This window comes from Suricata suricatta, chromosome 1 (assembly GCF_006229205.1).
Source record: "Suricata suricatta isolate VVHF042 chromosome 1, meerkat_22Aug2017_6uvM2_HiC, whole genome shotgun sequence".
Lineage (NCBI taxonomy): Eukaryota > Metazoa > Chordata > Mammalia > Carnivora > Herpestidae > Suricata > Suricata suricatta.
Genome location: NC_043700.1, coordinates 119,079,025 through 119,099,278, shown reverse-complemented (window position 1 = coordinate 119,099,278; position 20,254 = coordinate 119,079,025). Strand labels below are relative to the sequence as shown.

At 37.2% G+C, this 20,254-nt stretch overlaps 1 protein-coding gene across 1 annotated transcript in view; it reads left to right on the top strand.

Moving 5' to 3' along the window:
* BMPR1B (bone morphogenetic protein receptor type 1B) overlaps positions 1-20,254 on the top strand; it is a 388,753-nt gene that overhangs the window by 234,778 nt on the left and 133,721 nt on the right. Inside the window, exon 2 of the mRNA XM_029943095.1 lies at positions 1,776-1,870. The gene's annotated coding sequence lies outside the window, so the exon portion shown is untranslated. The remainder of the gene's footprint in view (positions 1-1,775; positions 1,871-20,254) is intronic.

The following is a 20,254-nucleotide window of genomic DNA, read 5'->3' as shown; positions in this document are numbered from 1 at the left end:
TTCACCTTCTACGCTCCAGCAAGAAAGAATACCTGAAGTTCTATTTCATGCTTTCTCCTTCCTCTTTGTATCCTGTTATTCTCTCTGTCTGCCTCACTCTCCCACCCTTGCTGTACTATGCAGAGACCCTGATTGAGGGAGCCCCCTCGAGCCCCCACGTCCCATGGGATGCGGTGCCCGTGCTCCAGCACTCCTTGCCCCCTCTGCCAGTCTTCATCATCACGGGAACCCACTGCTTTGTAATTAGCTTGTGTTTCTCTGAAATTGGACTGTAAGGTCTCTGAGAGTGGGAACTGTGTTTTATCTTTGCCTCCCCAGCAGCCAGCTGTGTACCTCTCCTGGGAATATATTCATTTACGGGACAGTAAGTAATTATTGGATGGAACAAAGGTGGATTTCAACGGTTAGAAAGTTCATTTTTGTGCATAACTTTTTGGGGGAGGGTCAAACTGTAAAAGATTATTTTTGTTTTATGCTAGTAATTTTTCTGGCTCTAATAGTTGCCCTTCCTGGTAAGGTTTTCAGTAAAACTTCAAACGAAGATAGGATTTTGAACGTAAGAATGAATTTAACAATCATGCTAGGAATAGAAGGAGCACAGATTGTGAGCAGTGAGACAAGGACTCAGGCTTTGGCTCTGCTGTGGAGAAGTTCACCAGCGTGGAGGGTCGGTTCTCTCATCTGTAAAATGAGTAAGTGACCAGATTATTTGTAAGGTTTTCTTTTCTCTTGATTTGCTCAAGAGACAATCTTGCAGAAAATCAGACATATAATTATCCTGGGCAAGAAGAGTAGAAAATATGGACTTGATTTAGCTTCTAATCATTCATACTGTGGACATGATATGCGCCACATGTAGATAATGCTGACCTCGTTCATCTCACCTGCAGACGACAGTGTCATGGCTTAGATTTTATCATTAATCTATAAAGATGAAGTCAAATAATTCAAATTGTCATGATTGAAAGTTTAGAAGTAGTTAATATAATATGTTGGATCACATACTTTTCAGATTATATTTTAGCTTTTTTCGCCAAATATATTATTTGACCTGATTAAAATGATGGTTTCTAGTGCATTTTTATCATTCTGGAAGGGAACTTACCTGTGTTGAAACATTTCTTTGTGACTAATGACTCCATCACCGCAGTCTTATTCAATGAGAAGTAATATTAAAAATAAAAAGTGCTTTCCTGTGTGTTTGAGTCATTCATAGTAGGTGGTAATTCAGCTTGATAAAGCTTGATTGAATGCCAGTTAGCTATAAGTTTTATGAAGGGGTCGAGATGAAGTTGTTTGACCAAAACAAAGGCAACATTTCTTTTCTTGTCTTTCACTTCTGCCAGTTCCCCCTCCCCCCTTTCTTCACCTGCTTGAGAAAAACTGTTTCTTCAGACAAACCTCATAATTGCCCTTCTGTGTCTGATTTGGGCCTCAGGAAAGGCCCATAGCATCTGTAAAGCTGGCAGCAAAATGGTATTTCCAGGCAGGCACAGGGTTGCTGGGTAGGGAGCCAATCCACAGCTTTGTCTGGGCAGCTGAGAACTTTGCCGGGAGTCTTACCACGGTGTTCAGTAACACAGACCTGTGCCACGAGCAGCGAGCGCACTGAGCAAGTGTCAGGGTCAGTATTTATAGACCACTACGTAGCTGCCTTGCAGAGAGAGAGAAAACGAGAGAGAAACACGCACACGGAGGGCAAGGCAAGAAAGACTACAGTGGGGGAACATTCATTTCCAGTAGTTTTTCCTAAAAGGAGTCTTTTTAACTGTCAGGTTCAAACTTCTGCTGAATCACAACCATTCACCGCTGAGCTATGACAAGAGAGGAAACAAAGAGTTAAAGGAGCAAGCCTGCCATAAGTGAGAAGGTAAGTAATTAGCCAGTTCAGTCTCGCTTTGACTCGTAAACTCCCTCTCCGTGTGGGCTGCTCTGCATCAGTCCGCACAGGGCTGTGTGGCATGTTAGAGCCAGTCCGGAGGGGCTGCCTGCTGTTTAAGAATGTTCTCCGTGGTGGTGTGGTTTTGTGTACGGCCCTTAAGAAGGCTGTGGATGATCAGAATACAGGCGAGCATGTGGGTGGTGGGAAGGTTCTCCACCACTGATCTCATGTCCTGTCCTATCAGCAAGTTTCTGTTTCTTCATTCTGTCACAGTTGAAGTCTTCTGATTGGTAAATTCCTGTTGGCTTTCATATCAGCGTTGAGACAGGACTCTAAGTAAGTTTATAGTGGTGAGCGGTCTGGAGATGGAATAGGGGAAAAATTCACATGAACACGTGAAGAGGTAGCAGACTTGTCAGCTGTGAATGTGAATGAACAACATGGGTTCTTTTTAAAAGCAAGCCCACGCCCATCTGTCAGTGCACAGAAGTAAATTGAGGACCACCTTTGGCAGAAGAGAGAACAAGGAGTGATGAAAAGTTGAGAATAGCCTTCTTAATCCAAGATGCAAAAGACTGTGGTTAGGGGAGTTTGTCTAGTCGACATGCTAGTTGGTTCTTTGCAAAAAGTGATTCCCTATTAAAGTCATTGAATTAACATGTCTTGGTGCACACGGGTGGTTTTTTTTCCTTTCAGCACGTTTAGCACTTTGACACGTTTCTCGGTGTGTTCAGAGTGCCAGGGGGTGCTGGTTTATTTGTTGTTGTGTTGTGCATCCCAGACTAACATTAAAAGCAGGGGTGCTGATGAGGACAGAAAGAAACTGTTTTCTATTATTTTCTGATTTAGAACACCCATGCATTCATAAATTTGTATGTTTTATGTCTACTGCACAGGGCATGGAAAGTAAATCTGTTACTTTGCTGGAAGTATGGCATTAGCTAGGTGAAGCTATCTACTGACCTAGTGAAAGTTTCCCTTTCTTGGTTTTTAAATTATGGGACTATAAGCATTAGCATGATATTTAAAAATTTTAGGTTAGGGTATAGATGCTGATTATAGCTCCAAAGGGTTTTCTGTATTACATGTTTAAGTTCAAAACAAAGATAAAACTAAATTTTCTTGCAGGGAAGAAACTGTAGGCCAAAAAGAGGTAGAAGGACACACTAATACTGACACAGATTTTGTGTTAGGGCTAATATTCCAGAACCAGCTAATTCTACAATAGAGTAAACCACATCCAGAACAGCAGGTGGAATAGCTCTAAATGTAAAGTAAATCTCTTTTAAGATGAAGCCAGTCAATGTAGAATATTACTTTTATTGAATCTCCTATAATTTCCCAAATAATGCAGGATGTTTCAAAATCAGTTCTATGAAATCAGAAACGCTTTAAGGGTAATCTCACATCTAAATTCAAACTGTATTATAACATTCATTTAATGCTTGCTTAGATTCTGAATCAAGCTTTTCTTTTGTCCTTTTCAAGTTCTGCCTACCAGTTTCTTAATGGGTTTGATTTAGATTTTTGACAACAATATGTTTATTTTGAAAATGCAGCCACTGTTAATCTAGAGTGGGCATTTCTCAAAATTTTCTTTGCTAATGCCTTTGAGCAGTATCTTATGATCAAGATTATAATTTCAGTTCTTTATTCAATACTTTTATTTGTTCACTTTATATGTCGCATAAATCCATGATAGTACTTTCTTACACTTTTTTTTTTTACTGGTTTTATTTTTATTCCATTTGGTATTTTGTTTCTAAAGTACCCTGTAGAAACTTTGGGCAGAAAACAAACCAAATAAAATTAGCACAATAAAAAGAAATGAAAGAAAAGTGTCCTTTTAACCAAGAAAGTAAATAGAAATATTGTGACATTGGTTGACAGTGTCTAAAATGGAATGTATTTTGGTTGAAGCCTAGTTGAGTATTTTAAGATGTGAAATACCTTCTCAATGTTAATTTTCACTTTAATGTCAAACCTGATATTGGTTATCTATCATATTTGTAAACAACATTTTACATATAAGCATAGTATAAAGAAAGACTGTATGACCTTTTGTATCATGTGTTAACTGTCTGTTGAGGCAAGATTAGTGAATTTAGTTTGAAAGATTACTGTTAACCTCCTTTACTACCAGTCCCCCTGCTACATTACCCTTAGAAAGATCAATCTCCCATCCCAGTGAACACTTTGCTTTCCTGTTAACACCCTTTCATCCTTGGCTCTCTGTTGCTCAGTAGATAAGGGTCAGTCTTCTTGGCACAAAGACTCTCCTCTTAATCTGGCTGCTAATTCTGTTCTGTATTGATCTTCTGCTATTCTTTCTGGGTTGGTTTCCATACTCTCTCGCTCACTCATGAGTTTCCCCCCTTCCCTCTGTTTCATGCTCCAGCAATATTGAATATTGTGTATTTCTCAAAACAATCTGTATTATTTTACTCCTTTCTGGAGTTGTTTATGTTGCTTCTATCTTCAAAACCTTCCTCCTGGTCTTCACCTTTCAGCCTGGGAGACATTTTTTCCAGGCACCTTGCTGGTGGTCCGTCGCCAGCTTCTTTGGTTTGGCCTCTTGTATAGACCCATGTCACAGACCTTCGCAAAACCTGGTAGAACATTTTGTGCTTCTTTTTCCACATGAAGTTGTAAGCTACTCATAGCCAAGTTTTAAACTTTATTCTTTTTGTGTTCCTCCAAGACCTAACATTCAATAGATACTCAAGAACTTGAGCCAAAGAAAACCTTTATTGTATTTATTTTAAGCCCACTTTTCTTTATAGACTTTTTATTTTAGTGTATTTCACAACTTTGATGAACAGCATTGAAGGAAAGCCCCTCAAGTAAATGGTAAATGCTTTTGAAAGAATCACAGTGCTATAAAAGGTTCTCGTTTCTCTTCCCTAAGTCCACCATCACAGTAACGTGTATGTGTGTTTATCCATCCAAGTAGATACCTGTTGAACTTGTAGTTGAATAATAAAGTTCAAAATTATACTGGTTAGTACATGCAAATTCAGGATATATGGCTAAAAAGTATTGTTGAATTTGATGAAATCTGCAAACAAAATCAGCAAATTGCTGCTCTTACATGGACTCCTATGATAAGGTAAATTATGCCCTAGCAAACTGAAGACAGTGTTACACTTTCCAGAAGTCTTAGAGAGAATATTTGGAGAGGATGGGTCCATCTTCATGTATCCTAGAATATTAGAGTGGGAGGGCTCCCAATGTGACTGATAAAGGTATACTTCCTACTTTTATCTTCTGTTGTAGAGATTGTTAGGGATTTAAGGAAATAACAGAAAACTGTGGCTTACAAGTTTTCAAAACTAAAGGGTGATATTCCATTTCAGTTGGACGAATTTGCTCCTCAAAATAGAAACGTTGAAAGAAAAGGATGTCAGTGTTTAAAAAAGTAGTTGAGAAATAGCAGCTGTTTCTTATACTTTTGATACTCAGCAAAAGTAAAATTTATTTTGTCTTTGTGTTTTACTTCCCCACCATACATAGAAAACTTACTTTGTGTATGAAATATTTTGTATAGCAAGAAAAAATATAGAGTTTTATGCACAATATAGAGTAATTCACAACTTTTCTTATTTAGATTTTCAATTCTTATGTACTGAACTAGTAGTTTCCACTACGTTGAAATCTAATAAACCTCTTCCACACATCAAATAGGACTCTTTTGTTTGTTTAGCCTTGAATTGTATCTTTCTTAGGAATGAAAATAAGATTGGTATTTTTATAGGAAGTTTAGAAGCCTTTTAATTTGCTTGAAATGGACCATAATTTAATCTGGAATTTCTTTTCAGATATATTTTGCCCACATACATATCGAGTAGTTAAATAAAGAAGTTGTCTCAGGAGTGATGGTTATAAATTATATGTCTCACTGGCATATCACGTAATCTTAATATTATAAAACTAGAAGGGTGGGGTTGTTTATTTATTTATTTATTTATTTATTTATTGGTCATAGACACAGAAATATACTTAGTTCCCATCAGCCAGTGATGAGAGAAACCCAAGCTTGTCTCTGTATTAAAGATTATGGCAAAACAAACCAATAGAAGCAAAAAATACACCCATCCACTCTAAGAGATCAAACAACTTTGTGGTTGGAGTGAGGCATAAAGGAGTTTGCCAGTATATTAAAGTCATATTGTATTATTATTAGTAGCTTTTGTTTTCAGAGTTTTTCTTTTTTTCTTTCCTTTTTAATGTTTATTTCTCTGAGAGAGTAAGAGCGAGAGTGAGAGGGAGAGGGAGAGAGAGAGACACAGAATCTGAAACAGGCTGCAGGCTCTGAGCTGTCAACACAGAGCCCAACGTGGGGCTCCAACTCTGAGTGGTGAGATCATGACCTGAACTGAAGTCAGACGCCAGACCGACTGAGCCACCCAGCTGCTCCTAGTTGGCGGTTTTCTATAGGTACACATGGCATAGGGTCCATAGAGCATGAGAGCAGAAGAATAAATAAATCATACAAGTTGAACCTTAAAGTTCTTCTACTTCACCTATTTCATTTTATAGATATGGGCAATTGTGATACAAAGAGGTCATGTAACTTGTCAAACATCACCTTTTAAAGTGGCTAGTCAAGATTTTTATTAAAAAGAAAAAAAGGAGGGGCACCTGGGTGGCTCAGTTGGTTAAGTGTCTGACTCCTGATTTTGGCCCAGGTCATGATCTTCCGGTTCATAAGATGTGTTTGTGAGATTGAGCCCTGTGTTGGGCTCTGTGCTAACAGTGTAGAGGCTGCTTGGTATTCTTACTCTCCCTTTCTCTCTGCCTCTCCCCTACTGGCACAGGCTTTCTCTCTCTCTCTCTCTCTCTCTCTCTCTCAAAATAAATAAATAAATGTTGAAAAAATGAAAAAAGAAATGTACACTTAAAAGGACAGTATTTTATCACTGTGGCCCTTCCAAATTGCTTATAATTGCTCTATTTTTATTTGCACATTGCATCTGAAGCCCAAGGTGTCATATCTCTGTGTTTTGTTGGTGTTAGACTCCATTGTGTTATTGCTTGACTCCTTAAAGTTAAAGCTAATAACTATTGGCAGGATGTAGTACTTTTCCACACATAACCATAGCGTGTGTATATATATTTAAGTGACAGGTATCCTTTCTAGGTTTCCTGATTTCCCCTATTCTCTTCGGTTTTGCCACTAGATTTAAGCTCCATAACTCTTCTCCTTTTCAGTACAACATGGCAGACAATTCTGAAGCAAAGCAAAGAAACTGCAAAAACAAATTTATATACTTTGATTATATCATAAAGGATTCTAATAGGGAATCTATGGCCATGTTTTGTTCTATAACTTGGTTTTTAAGTTGGTTATTTTCATTTAAAGTTGGAGAAATCCTGATTAAAACAAAAGAACCTGATGCGATTTTCCACATTACATTGGCTTTTACCTAGGACTCTCTTAAAAACGTAAACCCTGTCAAAGGGATGGAGCAAACTGGCTGTGTTGTGCCTGTCATTTTCTAGTAAGACTTGCTCCACTGTTCTGTCCTCTGCACTTGCAAAGAAATTGAGGCTCTTTGGGTCCTTTCCTTCTTATTTATGTTAAGTTCCTGGAAAAGAATCACTAGTACACTTAAAGATGAAAGATTTTGGGGGCAAATAGCTGAAGGTTGTTCCCATCCTCGGCCTGTGATTTCTCTTTCCACTTCCTTCATAGCAAAATCAATATAATCTGTCTTCTCAAACTCTTGTTTGCTAAGAGATTTATCATTTTTAAATCTTTTCTAAAATGAAAAACTGATACTTTATGTTTTTAATTACTAGTGAACTTTTCTTTTCAGGGGCTGTATTTCTCTTACTGGTTTAGGAGAGTTTTTTTTTTTTTAAAGAATCAAAGGATCTTGCTTCTTTAAAGTTCTATTAGTTGTAACTGTTTTCACAAGCGTTTAATTACCTTTTGATTTTCTTTTGTATGTTTTGAAATCTCTATTCAATCTAATCAGTATTTTTCCATCTCCTTTGAAACTCAGAAAACTCTTTTTATCCATAAATAGGAAAAATATTTTTCTAGGTATTTTGGTTTAATTTATTTAACTGTTAATACTGTGATTCACAAGGAATTTATTAAACAAGTACTTCAAATTTTTGTTGAGTCATTGTTTTACCCTTTACCACTTTTTGTGAAGTCACCTCTGTATTATATGTTTGTGGTCCAAATTTAAATCTTTGCATTACCTTTCAATTTACATACTGCATGTAGTTTTTAAAATTAGTATTTTTTTTCCTTTGGGTAAATATATACTATTGGAATTATTGGGAACTTGATATTCCTACTTTAATTTTTTGAGGAAACTCCATACTGTTTTCCACAGTGGCTGTGCCAATTTACATTCCCACCAACAGCACATGAAGGTTCCTTTTGTTAAATATGATTTAAGCATTAAAACATGTTAGAGTGTTGTTGGATTTAAGTTTAATGCTCTCTGAAATTATTGTAGAAAAGAGGCTTTCAGTATATTACTTGTATTAAAGTAGAACTAATAAGATTTGATTCTATGTGAGGAGAAATTATGCATTAATAATAGTTACCATTTATCAAGTGTTTCTAGATACATATCTGGCATTCTACCAAGAACTTTAAGTAATATGATTTCATTTAATCCTTGTAACACACCCTTGAATGACATGTTCTGATTTCCTTTTTGGGATAAAGGAACCGAGACCCCGAAGTGTAAAGTAGCCTGATACCCACCTGGTTAATAAGTGATAGGGCATGATCTGGCCAAAGTCCACCTTTCAAGACTGCATTCTCAAGTAGAGAAATCATGCTTTTTGCCATATGTGATAATAGATGTGAATCTATAGGGGTCAGATAGCAAGAACCTTCACAACTTGCATTTATTTGTGGAAAAATTAGCTTAGGAACAGTGATTTTCAAAGTATAGAGATAAGTCCATGAATCAGTGACATGAGGATCCTTTTATTACTTGGAATTAGCATTGAGATACCAAAATTGTAGGATGGACAGAAATATTCTTATATTTTTAAATCAGTTTGGAAGCAGCTTAAAAAAGTCTTTTAACTTCTTCAAATGTTAGTGTTTCTAATGGGTTTATTATTTTCTTCCATTGCAAGCCAATTTATACTTCAGCTGTCCATCATATGCTTAAGACTTCACACAGTCCCTCCCTCACATACCTGCTCGTGACCTTAGCAGGAAAAGTGGCAAGGAGCCTCCAGTTCAGCAGGAAGTGACTCTTCCATCTGGGTTTCTGTTCCCTCAACTATAAGTTTCATTCAGGGGAGAAATGAGTCTCCCTAACTGGCATCCTTTGCTATCATCTCTATTTTAAGTTACTCAGTTAAGAGACTCACAGTTGTTGCCGTGGTAGAAAGCTTTGGTATTTAAAGCAGGAAAGGAAATTCTAGATATCTTGCCATCATTAGAACTTAGTGCTTGTATACTAAATGGTTACCTGGAGTGATGTAAAAGAGTAGGGCTTAATTTACTATGGAGGGACATACCTCATAAATATGGTTTGTGTTTGTATACGTATCTGTGTGTCAATCTATACATAAAAGTTTATATAAAGACATCATTTGAAGTCTTAATTGTTTGTTACACATTTGGCAACCATGAAGTAATTTGTTTTGTTTTCCTCTTTAACCCAAGGCCAACAATTTTGCCTAATGATGATATAGGATTTTTTTTTTTTTTTTTTTTTTTTTTTTTTTTTTTTTTTTTTTTTTTTTTTTTTTTTGCGTTGGGTCACTCTGTCCTTTGTTGATATGTTGGTCTGTTTGTGATAAGATTTAAACTAAATTTCATTGGGATTCTGTTTATTGCCCTGCCTTGGAAGAGTTGAAAGTAAAGTAATTGTATTATTACTTGGAAAACTATGCATGAGTTTATATTTGTGTTAATGAATAGTCTTAAAAATTCTAAATAGGTCATTCATATTATCCTTCTTCTTTTCAATCATTTTTCTGCTTTACTATGAAGATGGTTAGAACTGCACATTGTATAGTTGGAAGATAATTCCATATATAATTTCATACATTTATTCCCCAGATAAATACTTGCTCTTTTTGTATGTAAAATTGACTTCACTAACAGTCTCTTTTTTATATTACTCTCCATGCCAATTTCAGCTTCATCAGTAAATTAATATGTCATCATCCACAGAGGTAGTTTAGCTTACTAACCTTGAAATTTATTTCTGTGTTTATTGTCAGAGGCTTGTTGGCAAATCGAACTCGACAATAATAGAGAAGGGAAGCGTGGTGACCTAGGACACACTGTTCTACTGAAATGATCTATGATTCTCTGAATGTGTCAGTTTTTTTGTTTGTTTGTTTTAGCCCATATGCAGTCCATACAATCTTCTGAGTTATTCATTACTACTTTACATGTAATCTTTTAAAATTATTTGTGGAAATAGACAATTATTTAGAATGATTTTTTTCTTGTATTGTTGCAGTCTGAAGCAGACTGTTACAGCTTCCAAAGCACAATGTGAGCTTAAAATCAGTCTGCTGAAACTATGTATTCTTAATCAAGGGAGCTGAGTTTGTGGTCATTTTGAAAGAGTCCTTATACTGTGTAGTCCCTCTATTATAAAATAAATGTGATATTTATACTAATATGATTTCAATTCCTTAAGAGTCCAAAGTGCATTTGGTTTGCCCAGAGGCCGAAAATCAATTTTTAAAATTTTGGTTAGATTTTAATAAAATATTTTCTGTGTTATATGTGTCTATTTATTAACTATATATTATCAGTGGTATTAATTAATGCTTTTAGAGACATAGAGTGTACTTCAAATCAGACATTTGTTTACAAACCCCATAAGGCGGGCAGAGCACCCAGATGGCCAATCGTCCTTTGGGTTTCTATCCTGCACTTACTGTAAGGTTGCTCATTTCAACATATGGGGCAGTTCAGACAGGCTGGCCTGGGGTTACCTGGTGACCAGCACAGAATCATCGTCCAGCCAGGAGTCAAGCAGGCCATCAGTCCCCTTTCTGTTTCCCTCCTTGGCCACCCAACCTTCCACCCTCACCTCTTGTTACCATTTTCCCACTCTTGTCTCTTTCCACTCCTCTTTGTTCGTTTCCTGGTTGTTTTTTATCTTGCTCATAAATGTCTTGCATCTCAGCCAGTTAGCTAGCTATCTAAGATATACCAAGATGTTACTGATTTTTCTCTAAACTTCAACATTTTCCTTATCTGTGGGCTTCCATCTGTCAGTTATATCAGAAAACTCCTTTTATTGGTACAATTTCAAGGAAATCTTTCTAGTTTTAACAGCAATATTAAATGCTGGGAAGTAAGAGAAACTTATAAGATGTCAAAATGCAGTCAGTATGTTTCACAATTTCCATAAAGGCATTTGTTCTCTCATTTTATAATTAATGGTAGCTTGGTCAGTATTGTATGTTTGATATTTGTACATAAGATAACAATCTTATTTAACCTTATTATTAAATCTTTTTTAATCTTAACTTGGTGAGATGGTTTTTATTATCCTTGTTTTAAAGATGAGGAAATGGAAATTCAGAGAAGTTAAATAGGCATGCCTAAGATTATACAGCTTGGAAAATAGGAGATGTGAGATTGGAGACCAGCTCTTTCTGACTCTAGACATTATATAATATAGTGTATGACACTCTTTTAAAATAGATAATTTCTGGGGTGCCCAGGTGACGTAATCGGTTAAGCATCTGATTCTTGGTTTCAGCTCAGGTCATAACCTCACAGTTCACGGGACCGAGTCCTGCTGTCAGGCTCTGCACTGAAAGCCGGGCGTTAGCTTAAGACTCTCTGGCTTCCTCTCTCTCTGCCCCTCCCCTTTGTGTACACTCTCTTTCTCTCTCTCTCAAAATAAATAAACTGAATAAAATAGGTAACTTCAGTTTTCTACAGTTCTCTAAAAGTTGGAGAAGGAGCACAGCAGCGCAGTCTGCTCCCCAGCGTAACAGCAGTCCCGACCAGGCAAGGCTCTGTTGATCATTTACAAACCGGAAGAGTATATCTTAATTTTAATATATTACTCTCATTTCCTTCACATTTCTCTTAGTTTTGTAATTCTATCAAGGTTTCCTAATGCAGAGAGACAACAAGACAAATACTTAGGAAACTGTGTTCTTCCAGAAAATCCATGTGTTGCTCCAAAATGTTTTTAAGGCCGGTTACCTCTCCAGCTGTAATCTATGCACTCTTTGATTTCAGTTAGACTCTAACAGACTTTCTCATTAGGGGATGGCATGAAGTTTTAGATAACACTTTTACAAAAATAGCTATTTTCGTATTGTTTGGAGATGAGTTATTTGTAGAGTAACTTCTACCTTTGTCTTGCTCTGCTTCTTAGGAGCTTTATTAGAAACTATGTGAGGCACGAAATGACATTTAAACAAATAATTTTATTTTTCGTCAAGTTAAGAATTGTGTTTATTATTCTTTTATTTTTTAAATTATTTTTTTAAATATTTATTTATTTTAGAGAGAAGAGACAGAGTGTGAGTAGGGGAGGGGCAGAGATACAGGGAGACACACAATCCAAAGCAGGCTCCAGGCTCTGAGTTGTCAGCACAGAGCTCAATGCATGGCTCGAATCCACAACCTGCAAGTTTGTGACCTGAGCCGAAGTCGGACACTTAACCGACTGAGCCACCTAGGTGCCCCAGGATGGTGTTTTTTTTTTAAAAGGAGATATGGAAGAAATAAAAACTGTGGATCAAACTGACTTTTGGGAATTATCTGTTGATTTTTTTCCATGACTGTCTTAGCCCCATATTTGTAAGATATAATTTAAGATTATTACCAATTTTAATTCCTGTTTGTAAAATGTTTTACATTTTAAAAACATTTTGACACCCAGTGTTTCTTTTGACTTTTGCTCCCTCAAATGCTTTGAAGCAAGTATATGCATTTTATGAATGGAGAGATTAATAACACGTGAGGATAAGGTGAAGGTCTCGACTGAAAAGGCAAATATTTTGACCTTATCAGAGTAGTGTTTAAACATGATTAGCTTATAGTATATGAAAATGTAAAGAAATAAACATACAATTATGTGATAACCCATCCCAGACACAAATAGAAATAATGAGTAGCAGGTGCAGGTCATTTAAGGAAAAAAACTTATGGGAGTGTTAATATTGAGAAAATGTTATGAATTTAGTTGTTGCTGAGATTGAGATAAGAATTTAATATGATTTTAGTGGCAGAACACCTGCAGTGAGCTTGTGGAGTTATGTGGGAATCTAGTTGAGAACCACTGAATTATCACAAAAAATTCTCGATCAGTATATAGTGTAATAGTAATACTTTCCTAAAGGTTTCCATAAGCTGTGCTGGTATGTCAATAAAGAGTTTATAAGGAACACAGACCAGTTTAAATAAACTACTGAATGTTGTCTCACACCGTATGGGGTAAAGTGATGACAGCACGACTATGGAGAGTTATGTAAACTATGAAAAAGTCATAAAAATTTGAATGGAGTGAATTTGTCAAATTGGTTTTATTTTCCTGGAACTCTCTCTTTTATTTCTTTTGCTTCTCATCATCTGTAGTGATAGACTGAAGGCTTCAGCTTCTTAATGCACCCATCCGTGGCCGACACCGCCAGCGCATCGATTCTTTCCCCCTTTGAGTCCCAGCGAGCCGTGAATCCAAGCTGCCAACATCATCTGTGAAAAGCTGTCCATATGGAAAATTAGAATTGATCCCGCTCCCCTCATTCCATAAACAGAAACAAATTCTGTGTGGAAGAGAGACTCAACTATGGAAAACAATACCTTAAAATATTTGGAAAAGGACATATTTATTATCTTAGGGTTAGACAGGAATTTCTTAACTAGTTTTAAACAGAGCAAACCATAGAGAAGATTAATAAATCGAGCCACATTAAACTCAAAAGAAGAGGTGTTAATCAAAGGACGCTGTAAAAGAGAGAAAGGCTGAAAATTGGTTTAGTGCATAGAATATATTAAAGATCCTATGAATCAATAAGAGAAGTAAAATCAGCCAGTATAAACATGAACAGGAATTAAAAAGAAAATCCAGATAACCAATAAACATGAAAACTTGTTCAACCTCCTTAGTAATTAGAGAAATGTAGATTAAAGCTAGAGTACTATTTTATACCCATCATGTTGTTAAAAATATAAAGTCTGAAATATACTAAACAGTGTGTATATGAAGTAACAGGAATGCTCATACCTTGTCATGGGAATGTGAATTGGTACAGTAAGTTGGGAAGTTGGAATTGAATCAAATGTCTTCTTTTGCTCAGCACTTTCCCCTTCCAAGTATGTCCTAGACAGAGGCCTGCCTGTATTTCTCAGGAAATAGGTACAAGACTTTATACTGTAGCCCTCTAGATAACAGCAAAACAAATAGCATAATAGCAAAAATATGGAAACAAATCTGGGAACAACCCAACAGAGAGCAGAATGGATAATGTAGAGAGTATTTGCATATGATGAAAGTGAGCAACCTCGCCCTACCTGCGTGAGTTCCCAACTCATAATGTTGAATGAAAAAAAGGCAAGTCACAAACCACAAAGAGCATGATTCCAATTATGTAAACTTTGATCAGAGCCCAAACTAATATATTTTTGTGGAATCATTATTTATGTGATCAAGCTATAGGAAAACCAAGGGGAAAATTTGTTTTAAGTTTATTTATTTACTTTGAGAAAGGGAGATCGGGAGTGAATGCATGCAGGGGTGGGGGGGGAGAGAGAGAGAGAGAGAGAGAGAGAGAGGGAGAGAGGGAGAGGGAGAGGGAGAGGGAGGGAGAGAGAAAGAATACTGAATACCAAGGGGGAAAGATTAAAACAAAAGTAGTGCTTCTAGTTGGAGGGAAGGAGTTGCGTTTAGGAAGGAGCCCAGAGAGCCTGGGTGATATATAGGTGGATGGTCATTAAAAATATTAAAGTATCATTATTAGCAATTATGTATATTACTGTTTTTCATTCCCTGTGCTGTACTTTCTATCCCTCATTCATTCTCTGAGTGGAAGACTGTGTTTCCCACTTGCCCATCCCAGGCTCTCCTTCCCTCTGGCAACTGTCGATTCTCTGTGTTTATGGTTCGGTTTCTCCTGTTTGTTTTGGTTTTTAGATTCCACATATAAGTGAAATCATAAGATATTTGTTTATTTCTAACTTTTTAATTTAAATAGTACCTTCTAGGTCCATTTCTATTGTTGCAAATGGCAAATTCTCTTTTTTTTTTTTATGTCTGGATAATGTTCCATTATATATGTATCTACCACATCTTCTTTATTTGTTCTTCTATCAATGGACACAGGTTGCTTTCATATCTTGGTTATTGTAAATGCTGCAATAAATGTAGGAGTGCATATATATATTTTTGAATTAGTATTTTTATTTTGTTTGAGTAAGCACCCAGTAGCGGCATTTCTGTACGTATGTTGTTTGGTAATGTGGTTTTTAATTTTTTGAGGAACCTCCATTCTGTTTTTCATAGTGGCTGTACCAATTTACATTCCCACCAACAGTGCATGAAGGTTCCTTTTTCTCCACATCCTTGCCAACACTTGCTATTTCTTGTCTTTCTGATTCTAGCCATTCTGGCAGATGTGAGGTGATTATCTCATGGTTTTAGTTTGCATTTCCCTGATGTTTTAGAATGTTGAATATGTTTTCATGTGTCTTTTGGCTATATGTATGTCCCCTTTGGAAAATGGGGACATACATATATGTCAGGTCCTCTGCCCAATTTTTAGTTAGACTTTTTGGGGTATGTATGTATGTGTTGAGTTGTGCAAGTTCTTATATGTCATGGATATTAACCCATTTTGGGGTATATTTTTTGCAAATCTCTTCCCTCATTCAGTAGGTTGCCCTTTTGTTTTGTTGATGGTTTCCTTCGCTGTGCAAAAGGTTTTTATTTTGGTGTAGTCCCAATGGTTTATTTTTGCATTTGTCTCCCTTGCCCGAGGCGACATATCAGTGACAGGACTTTGAATCCCCCTCTCGGGTTTCTTTCTTCCCATAGTATTTACTGGAATTCCACAGGGGTTCCCACAATTGTTTACACACAGAACAGGCTGCCTCTGTGAGCCGACACCCTGGCTTTCTCCATGGCTGCCTTTTCTGAATCCAAGCTGCCATTCTCCAGGACCCTCCCACTCCCAGCTCCCAGAGGCCCCTTCAGTTGGGAAGTGTTACTCCATATCATTGCTATTTATCACTATGCTCCAGATATTTTTGTTCATAAAGGTGATGTGTCCCTGACCTCTGGTATTTCCTCCTCTCCAACTGATGGCCTGCTTGTTCTAGACCCACCGATCCTCTTTGATGCTGGGTACGTTGTACTCAGTGTATTGACAGTGTACTACACTCTTCTGCAAACTGAGAAGAGAGAGAGTGCTTTCCTGCTGTTAATTATTAATCTTGTTCTGAGGACCTACAGCGGGTTTGCTTGGGCCCGGAGGTGTTACAGGTCTCGAGGAATCATGTTTTCTGATTTCCCCTCGATTCTTGCGGTTGCATTCACATGCATCTAGTTATAACCAGAAGCATTATTCTCCTCTGAATCTGATCTTGCCAAGTCTAACTTGCCACCTCAATCTTTCCCTACCAATCCTTTCTCTCTTAGAGGTCCTGAAAATTTGCTTTTAGAAATTCTGCAGCTTTGTTTTAGCTTCATCCCTGAGAGCAACTCATCAATCAGTCAGTTATTCTCATCTCTTCTTCTTCCCACCCCTCTTCTCTTTCTGGTACACAGACAACATACAACTGTAGATTCGCAGGCATTCAGACATGCTCACACGTAACTGGACTCTTTCTGTGGATTGGGTTTGCACTGTTTCTGAGGTGGTTTCTCAGGCCCCAGAAAGGTCTGCTGCTGTACTGGAGAGCTGGGGATAATTGGTGGCCCTAACATATGTGTAGGCACATGTGTCAGCATCTGAACTCTGAACCCAGCCTGCATCAGAAAGGCTATCTACAATGTATACATTATTGAATTTAAAGCCTCAGTAAGGCTATCTACAATGTATACATTATTGAATTTAAATGTCAGAAAGCCTCAGTAAGGCTATCTACAATGTATACATTATTGAATTTAAATGTCATTAAAATCTATGAGGTAGTGAGGCATCTGGGTGATTAACCGCCCAACTTCAGCTCAGGTCATGATCTCATGGTTCATGAGTTCGAGCCCCACATCGGGCTCTGTACTGACAGCTCAGAGCCTGGAGCTGCTTCGGATTCTGTGTCTCCCTCTCTCTCTCCCCCTTCCCTGCTTGCACTCTGTCTCTCTCTCTCTCTCTCTCTCTCTCAATAAATAAACATTAAAAATCTTGAAAAATAATCTGTGAGGTAGCTTTTTGCATTTCCATTGTATAGATGACCAAACTGAGGCTCAGATTAGATAATAACCCAAATACACATAGATGGTAAAAAGTAGTGCCCCGCTACAAAATAGGGCTACCTGATTTGAAAGCCTTTCCTCTTAATCACTAAACTAGATATAATGTTTCATAACACAAATTAATTTCACCACCTTCTTTAAAATATGATCTCAAACTCTTACTAGCTTCTTCTTGTGAATACATCACTGACATAATTATGATGTTTTGCAAGAATATAATTGTTTGAAAATAGTAGCTTTGTGGCGTAATTTACTTTAATGAGAAATACTCAATTTGGTGATACTAAATTGAGTTTGATAGTACTCCATACCTGAGAATCCATCCTGTAGAAGTTGGATATCTTGTTTATTAAATTGGAATCTTTGGAGGCTGAGGCTGTAGTATTTCCCTGGCCAGTAAAATCTCTTTGGTTAACATGACTTACTTTGTCATCAAGAAAAGTGTTAGGCTTTCATGAAACATTGTGAGTAAGTGCAATATTTCCATAATTTCTCTTCCCCCCCCCCCCCGAACTGTAAGTGTGATGTGCTTTTGGATAATATGTAGTTCATTTTTTTTGAGCTTGAATTATTTTGTAGAATGATTCGGGGAAGAATGAGACCATTCAGGATTCTATGAGAAGAAAGATGAATCCTTATTATCACACTGTAATAGAAAAAAAAAAGAAATCACCTGGAGGTTTACCCACAGTAGAATAGATAAATAACTATATACATAAATAACACAGTTCTGCAGTGATGAGACTTGAGCTATGTGTATCAACATGGATTAATTATTAAAACATTGAACACAATAAGTTAGTGACGGGCAGAGGAATTTATAATCTCCTTTATAGAAAATGTGTAAGAATTGCATAAGATGGTATATGTGACTTATTGGAACACACACACACACACACACACACACACACACTCGTTAAAATATACCCGACTAGGATAAACAGCACAGTCAGGGTAGTGATCATCTGTACAAGTAGGAGCAGCACGTATAAGACTGGAGTTGGATGCATGGGAGTTATCATCCAGAATGTTTGCTTCCTTAATCCTGTTGATATCTGTGTGGTGCTCATTATATGTTCTCTGTCCTTTTGGCATTGCTGAAATACTTAATCATAAAAAACCTGAGCAAGCAAATTTTTGACTTTGGGATAGCCTGGAAATATCAATGTGCTCCTCAAAAAAGGTATTGATGGGGCACTTAGTTTTTTTAAAAAATTAATTCATTTTTTTATTTTGTAAAAAATATGTAATGAAAGACAAAAGTCGGATGAAGAGAAAAAATGTGCACCACATGCTTTTCCCTTTCTATTATGCTCCATTATGCTGGTGCATATGCCACAAATGGCTTCTGAAATGTCATATTTTCTTAGTTCCCTGAAGCCAACTTCAGTGTATTATTAGTTTTTTGGAGAAGGAGAAGGAGAGATTCTACTGTATTAAAAATACATATATGCATTACAAAGATATATATGCATTTTAAGATTAAAATTACATTAATATTACATGTGTATGAATATAATGTAAGAAAGAATAAATCCCAAACTTTTGCTGGAGCAAGTGCTACATACCCATAAAAACTTGAATTTGCAGCAAACCTTCATATCACAGTGGAACCAAGTTCATTTTGCTCGTCTTCATTAAGTTAGTGTGGGTTTGAAGAAATTGTCAGCTAGCATACTATTTGACTGAAAGCTGTCTAGGCTGCTGTTTTAGTTAGGTATGTATTTAGTTATATGTCAGATTTTTTCTCTGTGACCTCATTACTTGAATATTCCCCAACAGTCCAGCTTTTGAACAGGAACACATTGCTGTACCTGTAGCTTTAGATGCTATTGTTGACAACTGCATTTTCTTTCATTCTGAAGTGAATTTTCTGTCACATATAACTGTTTATCTTATTAAGCATACATGTATGTTTAATGAGGTAGAATTTCTTCTTCCCAAAGGAGAACATATAGCAGACTGAGGTCGATTTTACGGAATTGAAAAAATGCATTCATTTAAGAAGCATTCATACATAGAGTATGTGGCAGGGTCAAGCATCACTTTCCAGGGTATTCCCATTCTGTCCTTAGATAATTTATCTGAGGAAAGCTTAGTAGTTTGATACGGTTGGGCTCTGAAATTAGAGAGCCTGAGCTCGGAGCCTGTCTTCACCTCTAAGTAACTGTATGAACTCTAACAAATTTGTTAACCTTCTGGGTCTTTAATTTCCTCATTTTTCACTCTCGAGGAGTCCCTCTCTCAGTATGGAGAATGGGGAACTCGATCTGAGCAGCCTAGTCACAGGGCAGTCACACTCCAGCTGACTGAGACCCAATGAGGACTGAGACTTCAAGACAGAGGCAGGGGTAGGGGGACGTGGGGGGGGCGGCTTTCAAGACTTAAAAATATAAATCAAACAGATTTGAGGGGCAGAGAACAGGAATAGTGATTGTTGTTTTCATGTTGTCTGACCTGGCCGAGGGGATGGATGCCGGTTCAGTTTATCAAGATAGAAAACATAGGAGGACCACTGTAGAGGAAGGATGGATATTTACATCATCATGTGTAAGTCTAGTCATGTGGGACCAAGAAAATTCTACTCCTCAACTTTAAAAAAATTTTTTTAACAGTTAGTCATTTTTGAGAGACACAGAGAGACACAGAGCACAAGTGGGGAAGGGCAGAGAGAGAGACGCAGAATCTGAAGCAGGCTTCAGTCTCTGATCTGTCAGCATAGAGCCCGATGCAGGGCTTGAACCCATGAGCTGTGAGATCATGACCTGAGCTGAAGTCAGACACTCAACCAGCTAAGCCCCCCAGGCATCCCTTGTTTTAAAAAAATTTTTTAACTCCTGAATTTTCTCACAGCTACTGCTCTGTAGCTGTCATTTCATATCTGTCACTACTGAAAACTGTTGACATACATTCCAGCGGATGGTTGTTCATTGGTGTGTTTTCTGCTCCTGCTGGAGCAGGTCCTTGCTTGTCCCGAAGTGGT